The sequence below is a fragment of the Haemaphysalis longicornis genome, unplaced genomic scaffold (genome assembly GCF_048455015.1).
Source record: "Haemaphysalis longicornis isolate Haplotype H1 unplaced genomic scaffold, Haemaphysalis longicornis Haplotype H1 scaffold_7, whole genome shotgun sequence".
NCBI lineage: Eukaryota > Metazoa > Arthropoda > Arachnida > Ixodida > Ixodidae > Haemaphysalis > Haemaphysalis longicornis.
This window is the reverse complement of record NW_027526422.1, coordinates 181,782,044-181,795,629: the sequence shown is the minus strand read 5'-3', so window position 1 is coordinate 181,795,629 and position 13,586 is coordinate 181,782,044. Positions and strand designations below refer to the sequence as shown.

Below are 13,586 nucleotides of genomic sequence, written 5' to 3'. Positions count from 1 at the left end.
AAATAAGTTACCGTTCACGGAAACTCTCGCGCATGCAAGGTCGACTTCCGCAATCACTAGTATCTCCTGCTGAAAGTCCGTAAAGACTGAAAGACCGGCTCTGCCGAGTAGCGACATCTGGCGAATTTGTCGCAAAGCAAATGACACAAACGTTTGTTGCCCAGAACTGTTCGCTTACGCTTGAAATGGCTTGAATCTTAGACGTCTTAGATTGAACTCTCACAATACAATAATTTTTTTTAAAAGAGCCGTATACTTCTACTGTAGAGCTTAAAAAATCGAAAACATGACGTTGACGCCGCCATCTAGTGGAAAGAATTAGGATCAAGTATTGCATTAACCAGAATTCACGCCACCGCTAAATATTTCGATATAAAATGAGTAAGATATATTGTAATGATTCCGCAGTTACCTATATTACCTTTCCCAAGACGATTTTGAAAGCATAAAAGAGCTATGCTAGTTCATAAAGGCATCTGAACCATTGGAAGCGTGGGAAGCTGGAGTAGGGGCGGAAATTTTGCTCGCTCATTCTAAAAAAAATTGTCATCTATCGTGCTCCTGATCATCATTTAGCAAGAATGTAGTAAACAACATCAACTAAGATTGCTTGCATGAAGCGCAGAGCACAGCGCACATGCGCCGTAAAGTTCCGGAAGAACGCCCACCCAAATTTAAGTACAGTGATATATCAAGTGAAAAATACGAGATGGGCGAAATTTCGGGTCAAGCGCGGAAAGGACGAATAAGTGACCGCATCTACACATGAAGAGATGATTCGGGTTTGTTTTGTTCACTCATCGTCGCTAAAGCCATGGATTTTACGGGGTGGGCGCGCGTCTTTCAGTAAATTGAATATTTCACCCGTAAAAGGGGGTGGGCGATGTTTCGGGGGAGGGCGTTCACTCGGAACTTTCCGGTAATCTAATCAAAACGCGAGCGTACATTTCGCCGGCGCAGGGGGCTCGCTACTACAGTCGGTAGAAATTCTAGCCTCTGTATCGCTATGTAGCGACGGTAAAAATAAGTTACCGTTCACGGAAACTCTCGCGCATGCAAGGTCGACTTCCGCAATCACTAGTATCTCCTGCTGAAAGTCCGTAAAGACTGAAAACGTAGCTTAAAAAAAAAAAAAGGACGTCGTCGTCTTATGTGCGACCCACTCGCTGAAGTAACCATGGTAACGACGACGCTCTAAACCAAACCGCCGTCGTCAAAAATCGCGGACATTCCGGCGGCCAACCATGAAATGAGTGCTTCGCCTCGGACGAGGTCGGACTATGTCGTCATCGCAAGCCGCCGAGCCAACAAATAGTTCTGTCTCGTGGGGGTAATAACTTTTGTTAGCGTGAGCGAATATGCTTACTATTTTTGGACTTGTTTCTACAAGAACTATAGAGTAGATTTCTGACACAAACAAAAACACTTTGAAATCCATCTCAGGCCCCCTTTAACGGCGAGCAAACGCGGACACAGAGAGAAAAAATTATTTGCCGCACCTGCATCGGACATCACAGTACTGGCCGACTTTCAATCCGCTTGCCGCCGCTACGCCAAGGGACACATCATTCGCATCAGCTCCAACATCCTAGCACGTCGACCAGCGCTCCAAACGACCCGTATAGTGTGGATCCCTGGCCACACATCTCTTCCTATAAGAACGAGGTGGCACCAAGGAGGTTGTATAAAACTTGTAAAAACAAACAAAAAAAAAGCCCACGGCCCAGGAAGTGACGAAAACGCCTTTGCCACGTGACTTTCAACTGTGACGTTGGGTGGCACACGTCACCGCCCACGAGCTCTCTAACCGGGCATTTGCAGAAGAGACCAACGACGTACCGGCCCATGATGACCCAACCCTCCACCCCCTGCCCCAACGTACTCCGACATCCTACCCCACTACTGGAACTCCCGAGGACTCTATCCTTCCCTCACCCCTCCCTCACAACCACCGACGCCCGCATATGGCGCCACCTGCAACCACAGACGTACCACAATCACACTCGCCTTCACTATGGCTCCCCCACCCTCTACTCATTGAACTGCCCATACTGCAACTCTCCCAACACCACCAGCCACATAGTTTGGACACCTCCGTCCAATCTCCCCCTCTCCTAAACATAGAGAGCGCGTGTTGCGCTGCCGCCAGCTCGAAGAACAGGAAGTCCTGATTTTCCGCGGGCCAACACTGCAGCCACAGCCCTAGGCCTACCGCAATAGGGTGGCCACCCATTGTTCCACTTTTTAACCCAGCCCCCTTCCCCTATTTTCTCAATAAACGTTCTCAACAACAAGAACAACAACATCAAGGACAACAACAACAACGCGGAGCAAACTTAGGAGCGCGAGGAGAGTTTGTGCTCGAGAACGATGCGACTCATTATGTCACGCTTTACAGCACTCGCATCGATCGGCAGTCGACTGGACTGAACACGGTGCCTATTGGTCAGATACGAACCATCAAAACTTTCTGGACAACACGGCTCTAATAGCTCCTGTTTAAATGACTTTCACACACGCCTTTTATTCCGCACCAGGGCACATGCCACTCCCATGTTTTGAAGTAGTTCGCATACTGTGCACTGGAATGAACCGTGTCACCAGATATCTGTTCCAACGTTTCTGCGAATACCTCTAATATCGCAGGCTACCACAGAAGGTGCATTGCCACGTTTAGGGGAGTTTGAAAAACGATTAGCCTTGGTCAGCAGAAGCTGCTTCTAGCGGCGCGGGAAATGGACACGCAGATTCGCTACACGAATGCAATTTTAATGCGCAATTACTGAATGACCATGCACACTAAACTTTTTACACCCTTTTGGCCAAAAAGGGCGTAAAATAATTGAAAAAAGGGTGTTGGGAGGCCCTTACGCCCTTTTTCTTGAATCTCAACACCCTTTTTTGTAGCTTTCCACCCTTTTTGCGTGAAAAAAAGGGTGTTGACCAACCTCAACGCCCCTTTTTTTTTAAGGGTGTTGAAAGGGTGGGGAAAAGGTGTTCAGATCATCATTGATTGAGGTCATGCATGCAATATAATTTCAAAAAGACATCCCATTGTACCATCCACCCAACCTCGTCAAAAATGTTCAAAAGCAAAAAAAAAAAAAAAGCTGCCAAATTCAATAAAAAGCAGCGGCAGCACCGACGTTGAAACAGGAAAAATATCAGCCCTTGCTTATTACGACATCGACAGAATAACACTCCCCCTCCCACTTTTTGTTTCCTACAGCCTTGCACGGATCACAGCACAGCCTTGAACTGTGACATCTGTATCATCATTCCGTCGTTCCCTGTTCCTCTCCTGCCCCACCAGCACAATCATAGCCCTCTCTGACAACAGTCATTCTCGTCACTCAGTGGAGTTATAACGTACTAGCAATCACAATTTTATTCCATTCTTATTGTTAGCGACCGCAAATATTGTGTACAAATGCAATAAACAGACCACCTAGTTTCTCCTGCAGAAACAACGTTGGAGAACAAGGCAGATATCAAAAGAAAACAAAAGTTGGGGAGGTAGGGGCATGAAATCGGGCGCTAAATAAACAGACGCCAAATAATAATACGATTACTTACACTAGAACACTGCCAAATTTCATTGCGCAGTGTTATCTTACTATCTGCTGCTTTTTTTAACGTTCAAATCGAGCGCCATAAGCTTCAGTTCGCGTTTTGTGTTTGTAAACTTTAAATATCTAAGCTTCTTTATTATAATACACACAGTAAATAATAAACCTAAAGATTATGTTATATTCAGTAAAAGAGGTAATTATTTATTGTTGTCGTTTTAATTTGTTTACGCAACTCCCTGCCAACGGCCGATATCTTGAGTACGGCGCAAGGCGGCGTGGCCGGATTCCGGAACAGATACCCCGTGACCCGTCTTTCATCGGATTGTTTACGTGTTAACTGTGGTGTGCGGTTAAACAAGCGCAGTTATTATGATTAATTGGGCACCTCGTCGTCTTCGGTTGTGTCTGTCGTGTTCGACTTCGCGATGAAGTATTTGAGAACAACTTTGCCACCTGAAGACGGCGCTTGCCTCTGAACGTCGCTCGCTCTTCTGCGTCGGCTCCTCTCGGTAAGCCAGGGCTCGCAAGCTTGGACGTTCCCTGTCTTCCCTATAGGCGGCGTAAAAATCGACGCCCCACGTGACCAACCTTGACCAACCTAAAGCGCTGTTTTCGACCATCAAGCCCACCAGACGGCGCAGGCAAAATGTTACTTTTGGTATAGAATACAAAACATTCATTCCGTGACTCAAAGAGCCCACACAGTTCGCTTACAATGTGTTATTTAAAAATACTATTAACAAGTTCCGCATCAAACATCCGTTGAGCAAAAATGTACGCAACTTTTTACGAACAGCCGACTGGTGCACCACCTTGTTTCTGAATTCGCAACCACAAAGCCGCCAATTCAAATTGAAACCGCTGCAACGGCCGACCGTTTCAATGTGCGCGGAGCACCGGTTTCGTGACTGTTATTGCTGTTATGTGCTTTTGCGTCCATCAGTTGTTGAGAGGACTGGCAAAACACGAGAATTGAGTGCTTGTGGAATGACAAATGTGGGAAATTCCGCATCGGAAGGCAGCTGTCGAGGCCAGAATATTCGATTCTTCAAACAGAAGGTGAGTGTTATGCACTCCGCTAGAAAGACGGTGCAAAGGAAACCGTTGTCGCCGTCAATACTTCATTTGTGCCCTTCGTTCGAAATCTTAGCGCAAGTGAACGAGTTGTTATGGCAAAAAAAAAAATGTTGTCACGAAAGCGACGTACAATTGCAGCGATCGAAATGAAATGATGTCCTGGCCTCTGTAAACTTGCGGATGTCAATAAACTATTTGTTCTCACTTGCTGCTCACTGTGGTCTGTGCCAGTCGAGGCCATCTGGTCACCTGGCGTAACATCACTTCACTAGCGCGGCGCAAGTAAACACGCGACCAGCGTGCCAGCCAGGAGCCAGCAGGAGCAGCCACGGCCGGACTCGACGCCCCTTTCGCGCGCGGGAGGAGGAGAGTCGAGTCCGGCCGTGGAGCAGCGAGCCGGCGGCCGCCGTGCGAGGGCAGCCATGTTATTAAGGAGCTCAAGCGTCCTGTGCAAAAAGCATCCGCCATGTTTACAAAGCCGTGTTTACAGCGCCATCAAGCGGGCGTACTGGGTAGTTCACGACGCCGCCACTACGCTTTTTCTGGCACTACAGGCAAAGCTAGACCTTTGCTTCTCTAAAATCCTCCCTGTTCTGTGGGTAAGCTGTCTCGTCACATTTGCCGCCTTTCTTGTCACTGGATGTCGTTTGTAGCTGTCATCGCCGCTTTAAGGATTCGTTAACAGGAGCACGCGTGTGTGAATTGTTTAACTGAACTGGCGAGGTTGAACCTAGAGGGCTCGTCTCTAGAAAGGCGATGTGCGAAAGATTGTGGTGCTTGCATTGAGCGCTAAACGCACTGGCGCTCAGTAACGCCGTGGCGCTCAGTAACTCAGTAACGTTTCCTATTCCGCAGCACTATATTGAACAGCTTCAGAGTTCACCACTGCGAACCACGTCTTACGCGTAGTTTATCAGAACACGGGCGGCTACTCCTCTAAACTGTGCTGCGCAGCGTTTTCGGCTTCGTTGATCACCGCAGTCGTTTGTGCCGTGTTGGGAATTGCGAGGGAGAATCGTTTGCGAGCGAATGTGCGCGCCTCGCAAGCTTCGTTGCGTTTGCGGCGAGCCACCTCACCATGTGTACGGTGCGGCGGTACGCGGGCAGTGATTTTGGCTGAATGTTGTGTTGCCCGAGACGTAACATTCGTGCACCTAATCATTTCCATTCTTGCATGTGTGGTAATCATGTGTCATCCCGTTTTAGACCTCTGGACGGTCTGAGCGCATCACGTCCCTCCATTCAACCGGACAAGAGCCACAAGCATTGTCAACAGTGTTTGGCTGCCAGAACGTAAGTTTTCAAACACAGTTTTGGTAGCACAGTGGGCTATCATACTTGAATAAGGTTCGATCACTTGAATGTACAAGTTCTCTCCCCCGTAACAATTATTGGTGTTTCATGCATAACCTAACATGTAGGCGCTCAATGGCAACCTTTATTGTTAATTTCGGAAAACTCAAAAGTTTCACCCAAAATCATAATGTGGGCGTAGCAGTTAATCACCATGTATACGAACTTCCTGGTGTTAGTCATGTTTACGGTGAAGCCATATTTCTTAGGTGGTGACACAAAAATGTTATTACCTTTGTAGTTTAGTCTTCGATAAAGCCTTACCAGTTCTGTTTTCAGCTATTTTTTTGATGTTTATCATGTGAATTGACAGTCCTTGCAGTCCACTTTTTCAAATAGTTATGTAACTGCCTGTACCATTTAAACAGGCCTGATTGGGGTTCTGAAGGCTGCGATTTACGCACGCTAGTGCTGTACCGCCAATAAATAAACATCCTTCCACAAAGAAAAAGATTTGAAAATGTAAAGTATCAGCAGCATTATTCTTAACTGGAACATGCTAATTGCTAGGCCTGGGGCTTTTCCTGAAAGCACTGTGGATGTTATGAGAGAGGAAAAACCACTCAAACACATCTGCCAAGGCCGTTGCTGCTCCAAGATGCGTGCAAGCATTGAGTCTTCTGAGCAATACATTACACCCTTTTTTTTAAACAACCGACGTGCATGCTGAACGTACTCCTGATTGGGCGTTTGCCAGGCGCGTAGCAAGGAATTTTTTTTCGGGGGGAGGGGGGGGGGGGGACCGTGGTCGACCAAAAGATGGGACGGGGAAATATGTAGGCAAGGCATCTTGCGCGTTGTTTTGCAAACGAAGCTTGAAATAACTGACTTTAACATGCGATTTGTGTATGCTCAACGCTAACTGTAAAGCCCACCTTAAAGGAGCCATGAAGAGAAAATGCAAGTTGGTTTTATTCGAAAGATTTCGTGTTTTATAGTGCCCCCAGCGCTTGTCCGGATACAAATGGTGCTTTATTCACTGAGAAATTAAACAATTTAGGTTAAAATTTTGATTTTCCCGCTCAATCGTGCGTTTTCGTGGTCCCAAATGACATCACAGGAACCGACCGCTCTGCAGCCTAGAGTACCTTCATTCACGCATCCGCCGTACAGGGCAGAGACACGTATACGCTGGCGGCGCCATTTTCGGTTGCTCGCTCGCCGCCGAAGCAAGTCATTGTGTCAAAACCGCGCTAAAATTATCGCCGCAACGCGGTTTACTGAAGAAGTTTGAATCATATTGTCTGTTTCGCGTTGCTAGGTCTCGTGGGAAACGAAAAGAATAACGCGTTGAGCCCGTTGGCCCAATTGCGGCGGCACGGGACCGTTCAAAGGTTGTCTCCACCCTGTACAGCGGTGTTGGTTTGTTCCCGCATTTTTTTACGTTGTGTAACCTAGATGGCGCCACCATACCGTGGCAAGCGTTTGGTTTGTTTTTGCCCGCATTTAAATCTGGCTTGTTTTTGTTCTGGGAGAAATATTCGTTCCCTGAAACAGTGCTCGCTCGACAAATGGGGTCACTTAAGACACCGTTGCTTGCGTCAATCGGCCAGTGTCGTCTGAGACAACCCCAAGCCCCGTAGTGCTGTGCAGCTAAACCAAGCATGCTGTGCGCAGTACGAACAGCAGAACGCATCAGTACTTCTATGTTTACATGTGCTTTCGTAACTTCCACTGTTTGTCGCATCATTCTTATTGCTTTGTAAAGAATGTGCCCTAAATTTAAGCGCAAATCGCTCATTCGTCTAGTTTGTAAGCTCTACCTAATTGGCGTCTGCTTCTGCCAGCCTCCGCCAATCGCAGAGCTTAGCTCATGTGACATCATAGGTTCTGTTGCGAAAAATGAGCTGGTGGGTCGCATGACCATTCCTTTTTTTCCTAATTATGTAGCTTATTTGAGCGAAGTTTACGTTAAAAGTGGTGTCAGTATGATTCTAACGAGACAATCTTTTGAATGAACCAAACTTGTGTTTTCTCTTCATGGCTCCTTTAAGGAGCTTAGATGGTGATGATAATTATGATCACCTAAATTCTCGTTCGCTGGTCTATGGGCAGACCACGGGCGAATTATTCGTCCGCAGAGCAGGTGGTTAGGCGGACCCACGCTCGTGAGCGTGATCATGAGTGCGCTCGTGAGTGGCGCGCGGTCCCCGAAGTTCGTCGGGAGGAAGTGGAGGCCAACACTCAGGGGTGAGACAGCTGCGCATATTGCGCAGATTTGATACAAATTTGTTTTCCTGCGCCAGGCTGCTCCAAAAGCTTGAAAATTGTAAAAACTGCGCCAAACTGCTCCAAAACACTCTGAGTGCCAATGATTTTAACGCTCCCGTCAGTTTCATTGGGGGAAAATGCTTACTGACCGCATAATTTTCCAGCATACCCAATGTGATGCTGTTTTCAAAGGTTTAAGTGATTGATCATTCAATAAAAAAAACTGCATAAAAGTGTCCCCGAGATAGTTTTTTCGAAAGTCACAATGTCGGGTCGCACATGTTATATTCTGTGCGTTTTTAAAGTTTTCCCATCGAAAACCATTGCAAAGTCCTGTAGAAAAAATACTCATGTGTACTGAGGCGTCAAACTACATGTGCAAGTTGATGAAAAAACGGCAATTTTCGGAGCGCCGTATTTCTGGAACGACATTACTGGGCGCTGCCATCTTGGTGTGGTAAAGATATGAAAACGTGGCCACCGGGCGAAGCAGTTGCTTGTGGATGAGGCAGAGTGCTTTCCGCCGATTTCTACCGTGGTTTTTGTTATGGGGGTGGCTGGGTTTACATTTAGACCTTTGATCTGTTGCGGGACTCCAAGGACGGGAGTTCATTAAAACAACATGGCGCCCGCGAATTCGCCGTGTTTCGGCTTTGAATGTGAAGCCGATGCGTGCTTGAAGTGAAATTTGGGATCCATTACGGTGTTACAAAACGCTGAGTTATTGCTGCCTTTGACAGTGAGCTTGTGAGCTGGGGGAATGGGACGATCGACGCTGCAGAAATAGCGGCGCAGGCTACATCGCCGCAAAATGTTCAAGCAGTGTCCGATAGCGGGACGGGCTATTATTTAACGCTAGTAATAATGGTTAATTTATCTGAAGTGAAATTTAATGCCAAGAGGGAGACGGCTAAACATACGAACGTTACTCAAATTACGATCGTAGTGAACGTGCACCTTGGGGATTAAAATGGGAGGGCTGGTGGGGTGCGACGACTGTCACCTTGCTTTGCGCAACTTTTGCCGTGGCTCTACACTTGTGCGTAAATCCGAGGATGGGATTACAAAAATAACAATTTCGGCATTCACATGATAATAAAAATGCCTTAGGATTGCTTCGTTTTTCAATGAGATATTTTCAACGGCCCTCCATGCTATCTATGCATACAGCCTAAAAATTTAAAAATGGTTTGTAAAAAGGTAGTGCAGTTCGTATCTTGTGATACTCTGGTAGAAAAAAACTTTGTTGAAAGGCTGCTTCAGTGTTATGTACGTTCAAAAACGATTAAAAAAGTGCACTTTTCCTCCTGCATTGCCAAAAACGTGATTTTTTTTAGACTCCTAAGGTGATTATTTATGAAATGTCGTTCGTCTGCTCCAAATCAAGGTTCTTCTGCTCCAAAATCGAGATTTCGCTGCTCCAAAAACTGCTCCCATATCTGATTCAGCTGTCTCACCCCTGAACACTGAATGTTTGCTATCAAGATTCTCGTGTTTTAGATTTTCCTTTAGAAAAGGGACTATTAAGTTTTCTTGTCAGCTATGAAGTACAGTCGAGCACGATTTGAAGGTTATCGCGCCAGCATCGAGCGGCCAAGCGTGCCACCAGCCCACGGTTTCGTTTCGGAACCATGAAAATCGAGATTTCGCACTCTTCGCTCCCTTGTTGGCTGTTCCATGATACAACAATGGCCCGCACGACCGACTTGCCACCCTTTGGGTTTCAAGCTGTACATTCGTTGTTATCAAGCACAGACTTGGACTTGGTTGCCCTTTATTACGCCGACGATAACGAAACTTGCATGGAATATTTGCTAAAGCTGGTGTTCTTTCTGCTTCGTTTGAAAGAGTAGCTTTCCCGCGACAACCATCGAATTGCAGTGGACTGTACATGTGGTGCATTCGTATATTATGGCGGTGAAGCTAGCAAACGTGCGTCTTCGTCCTTAAGTAATCGCCTTTTGTTATTTTTTGTGCTAGTAACGTGAGTAGTAAACTTGCGCTAAGCAGAGCACCTTATTGCACTGCTGTTGAATGTTGAGCTTGTTGCACGTTTCTTAAATTTCATTATATTTCTATCTGTTAAATCGAAACAGACATGGCTTCAGTAAAATTCCGGTTAAGCAAATACAGAATGCTGATTCTAACCAAGAGGGAGGTCAAGGAAACAGTGGAATAGTGCCAAAAAAACAAAGCTCCGCAATAAGGAGAATTGTTTAGTTTTGTTGATGTGGAGGAAATACAACATGGGCAGAGCAATGCTTTTTATGCAGCAGAAATTATGGATCTGCAATAGTCAATGAAATGCGATGTCGGTAGAAAAATAAACATATCAAGGATTGATAGTTGACTGAACAAAATACAGCGACATGCTCTGTCATGTGATTATACTTTGTACCAGTGTAAAGACAAGGAATGTCACGCTCCCGACCACATGTAAGCCTATATGAGGCTTTTCCTGCTGTTCTGCCATTCCCCGGCCGTGCTGTTCCGCCATTGAAACAGTAGGGCTGTTTTGATCGGCTCGCGGCAGGTTCCCGGTGCTTGTCGGTGTATCCGGCGCGAAATGCAGCCGGGCTGTATATATTGACAGGTACAGCATCTGGAGCGCGCGCAGGGATCAGACGTTGACATAGCCCTTGTTTTCAGCTTTATGTGAGCAAGAATGTCCTTAAAACTGCAGGTGACTTCAGGCGGTTTTTCAGGCTGCCTAAACCGCACCCCAGCCTTGGCATAAAACATTATGAAGGGGGGGGGGGGAGCACCTGGACCCCCCCCCCCCCCGGCTACGCCCTTGGCGTGTGCTTATTCTTTCTTGCATCCACCACATTCAAGTCGTCACGTTGAATTGGGAATGCTGGAATCCAGCATATGCTGGCAAGATACGAGAGCTTGAACACAACCCACTTGCCCGCAATGAGTTTTCAAAGATCTCCACCACCTGAAGGTACTGAAGTGAGATGTAAGCATTGCCTGAAAACCATTCCAGATAAGGGTACGAAATCATAGTTATGGGCCTTTCTCGCCCATTTACGTGTTTTGAACAAAAAAAGTGCCATTTAAAGGTAACACGTCGTTCCCTGCCGATTTCTGATGCCTGATTAAGTTTGTGGGCATAAATTTAGCAGCTTTCTCACATGTCTAACGTGTATGCGGGCTTGTTAGGAGTGAAGTAGGTAAAAATTGAAAGGTTTGATTGTAGTTGTGTATAGATTACCTACATTGTTTTCATTCCTAGAAAAGAAAAATTGAGGTAACCCTGCCAATTGTTCTGCATTGCTGCATTTTATTATGCTTGTATGATTCGTAGAACCTACAGGAGTTCAGCTGCTTGTTAAAGAAAAAATGAACAACGGTACAAAAAAAAAGAGCATCTACTAAATAAAAATCTTCACAATCGCAGGATGCCAACGGTCCACCTACCAACTTGCGTCCTGCATTGTTTCTGCTGGCTGGAGCGGCCCATGGAGCATTTTTCACCTTCTCGAAGTTTGTGATCAAGCGCTGCCCCAAGTGAAGGATGCCGCAGACGGATCTTCTGTTTTAATGCCACAATTTCATGTGCTGAGCACTTACTCGTAAGGCATTTTAAATATTCATCATCCCAGAGGGTATGTTACCTTCGTCTTGGGTGGAATGTGGCTGCAATCAGGTTATTTGTGACGGAAACAAGTGAACCACGTGGTGAGAGTCATTGAGGCCTTGTTGATTGCGCATGCTTCTGAAATAACGTTTTCATTCAGCTGAATACTTTCTAAATATTACAATTTGTGAACAAAATATGATAAAAGTCATGATTAGTTGTACTACAGTGCAGGAAAGAAATGCCAGCACATGTTTTAAGAGCCTCTTATATTTCAGGTCATTGGCTGGTGAGCAGTAAAACAGAACTCAAAATTGTTTAAAGTGAAATCAAATATTTGTTGTCACCAGTGCATGACCCGTAGTAAAAGCTATCTGGTCTCCCAATTTCAAATGAGACAGGAAATGCCAAAAAAATAAGGAAATAAACAAGACAGCTTGCTACAATAAACCAATTCAAAGAATTGCTCAATGTCTATGAAGTGGTGATTCAGGCGGGTTAGTTCGGTGTTGATGAAATACAAGCAGGCACTCGCCTGGTCAAAAACAAATAAACAAATAAAGACGTTTTGGGGCCCCTACTGGTCCCTTGATCACAATGAAAGGGGGGTGAAAGGTCTCGATTATTTATAGGTTCGGTGGCGCAGAGTGCGCATGTGTATCTCGGGGAGATTACCCCGCGACCGGTTAATCGTGTTTTTAGTTGGTTGAATATGCACTGATTCTAAAAGTAGTCGTGTCGACAGGCGCTTCTCTGATGCGATTATGCTTGCGGAATCCCAATCGATGACGTGGTCAGTAGCCAGGTGATGATCCGCCAAGGCATTTCAGCTTACATTGCCCTTTTTGACATCATTCTGGTGCTATTGAATTCTTCTTTTAAAAATTTCCAGTGAATTATGTAGGATGCATCGCTATCCTTGCATGGAATTTTGTAGGCAACTCCGGGGAATCTTGATTTTTCTAAAGGGTCCTTCATGCGTACCAGCTTCTGCTTAAGCCTGTTCGTTGGCACGTGTGCAGTTTTAACGCCATATGTGCCAAACACCCTTGCAAGAGCTTCACTGATGCCTTGCGTGTAGGGGACGGCAGCGCGTTTTTGCCTGTCTTCTTCAGGAACCCTTTCGGAGGAGGCAACTGAAGCCCGCAATTGTTGCGTCCTCACAAGCTTTGGAGGGTAGCCGTTACTGCGAAGGTCCTTCCTTACCACGGCTAGCCCTTGCTTGCGCAGACCAGGCTCAGAGCAGATTCGTGATGCGCGTGAGAAGAGTGCAGCGGCGACGGAGCGTTTTTGGCCTATAGGATGCGCAGAATCGAACCCCAGGTATCTACCCGTGTGGGTCGGCTTTCGATACACACTGGTTGTAAATCCTTTGGCCGACCATCTCACAAGTACGTTGAGGAAGGCGATCTGTCCATTATTTTCCTGTTCCATGGTGAACTGGATGCTTGGAACACAAGAGTTTAGATGCTCAATTAAAGGCATTACGTCTCGGCGGTGGATCACACAAAAACAGTCGTCTACGTAGCAGACAAAGATCTTGGGGCCGTCTTGTACGAGCATAGCGCAGAATTTTCTAGAGCCTCTAAGGCAATATTCGCACAGACTGCTGAAATGGAAGCTCCCATCGCTGTTCCAAACCGCTGCTTGTAACATTATACGTTGAAAACAAAACGTGTTCTGCAGGCCAAATTCCAGGCAAAATTACGCGGTCCGGAGTTGCAAGGATCTACTCGAGAACGATGCATCTCTGCCTTCACGTTCGCCAATTGAGACGCAAGACTTGTATT

The 13,586-nt window shown here is 46.2% G+C and overlaps 1 long non-coding RNA gene across 1 annotated transcript; it reads left to right on the top strand.

Moving 5' to 3' along the window:
* Positions 1-3,872: 3,872 nt before the first annotated feature.
* On the top strand, positions 3,873-12,624 carry LOC144147303 (uncharacterized). The gene is made up of 3 exons (XR_013317884.1): positions 3,873-4,081; positions 5,856-5,942; positions 11,617-12,624. It is a non-coding gene; the product is annotated as an uncharacterized LOC144147303 (long non-coding RNA).
* Positions 12,625-13,586: the final 962 nt, after the last annotated feature.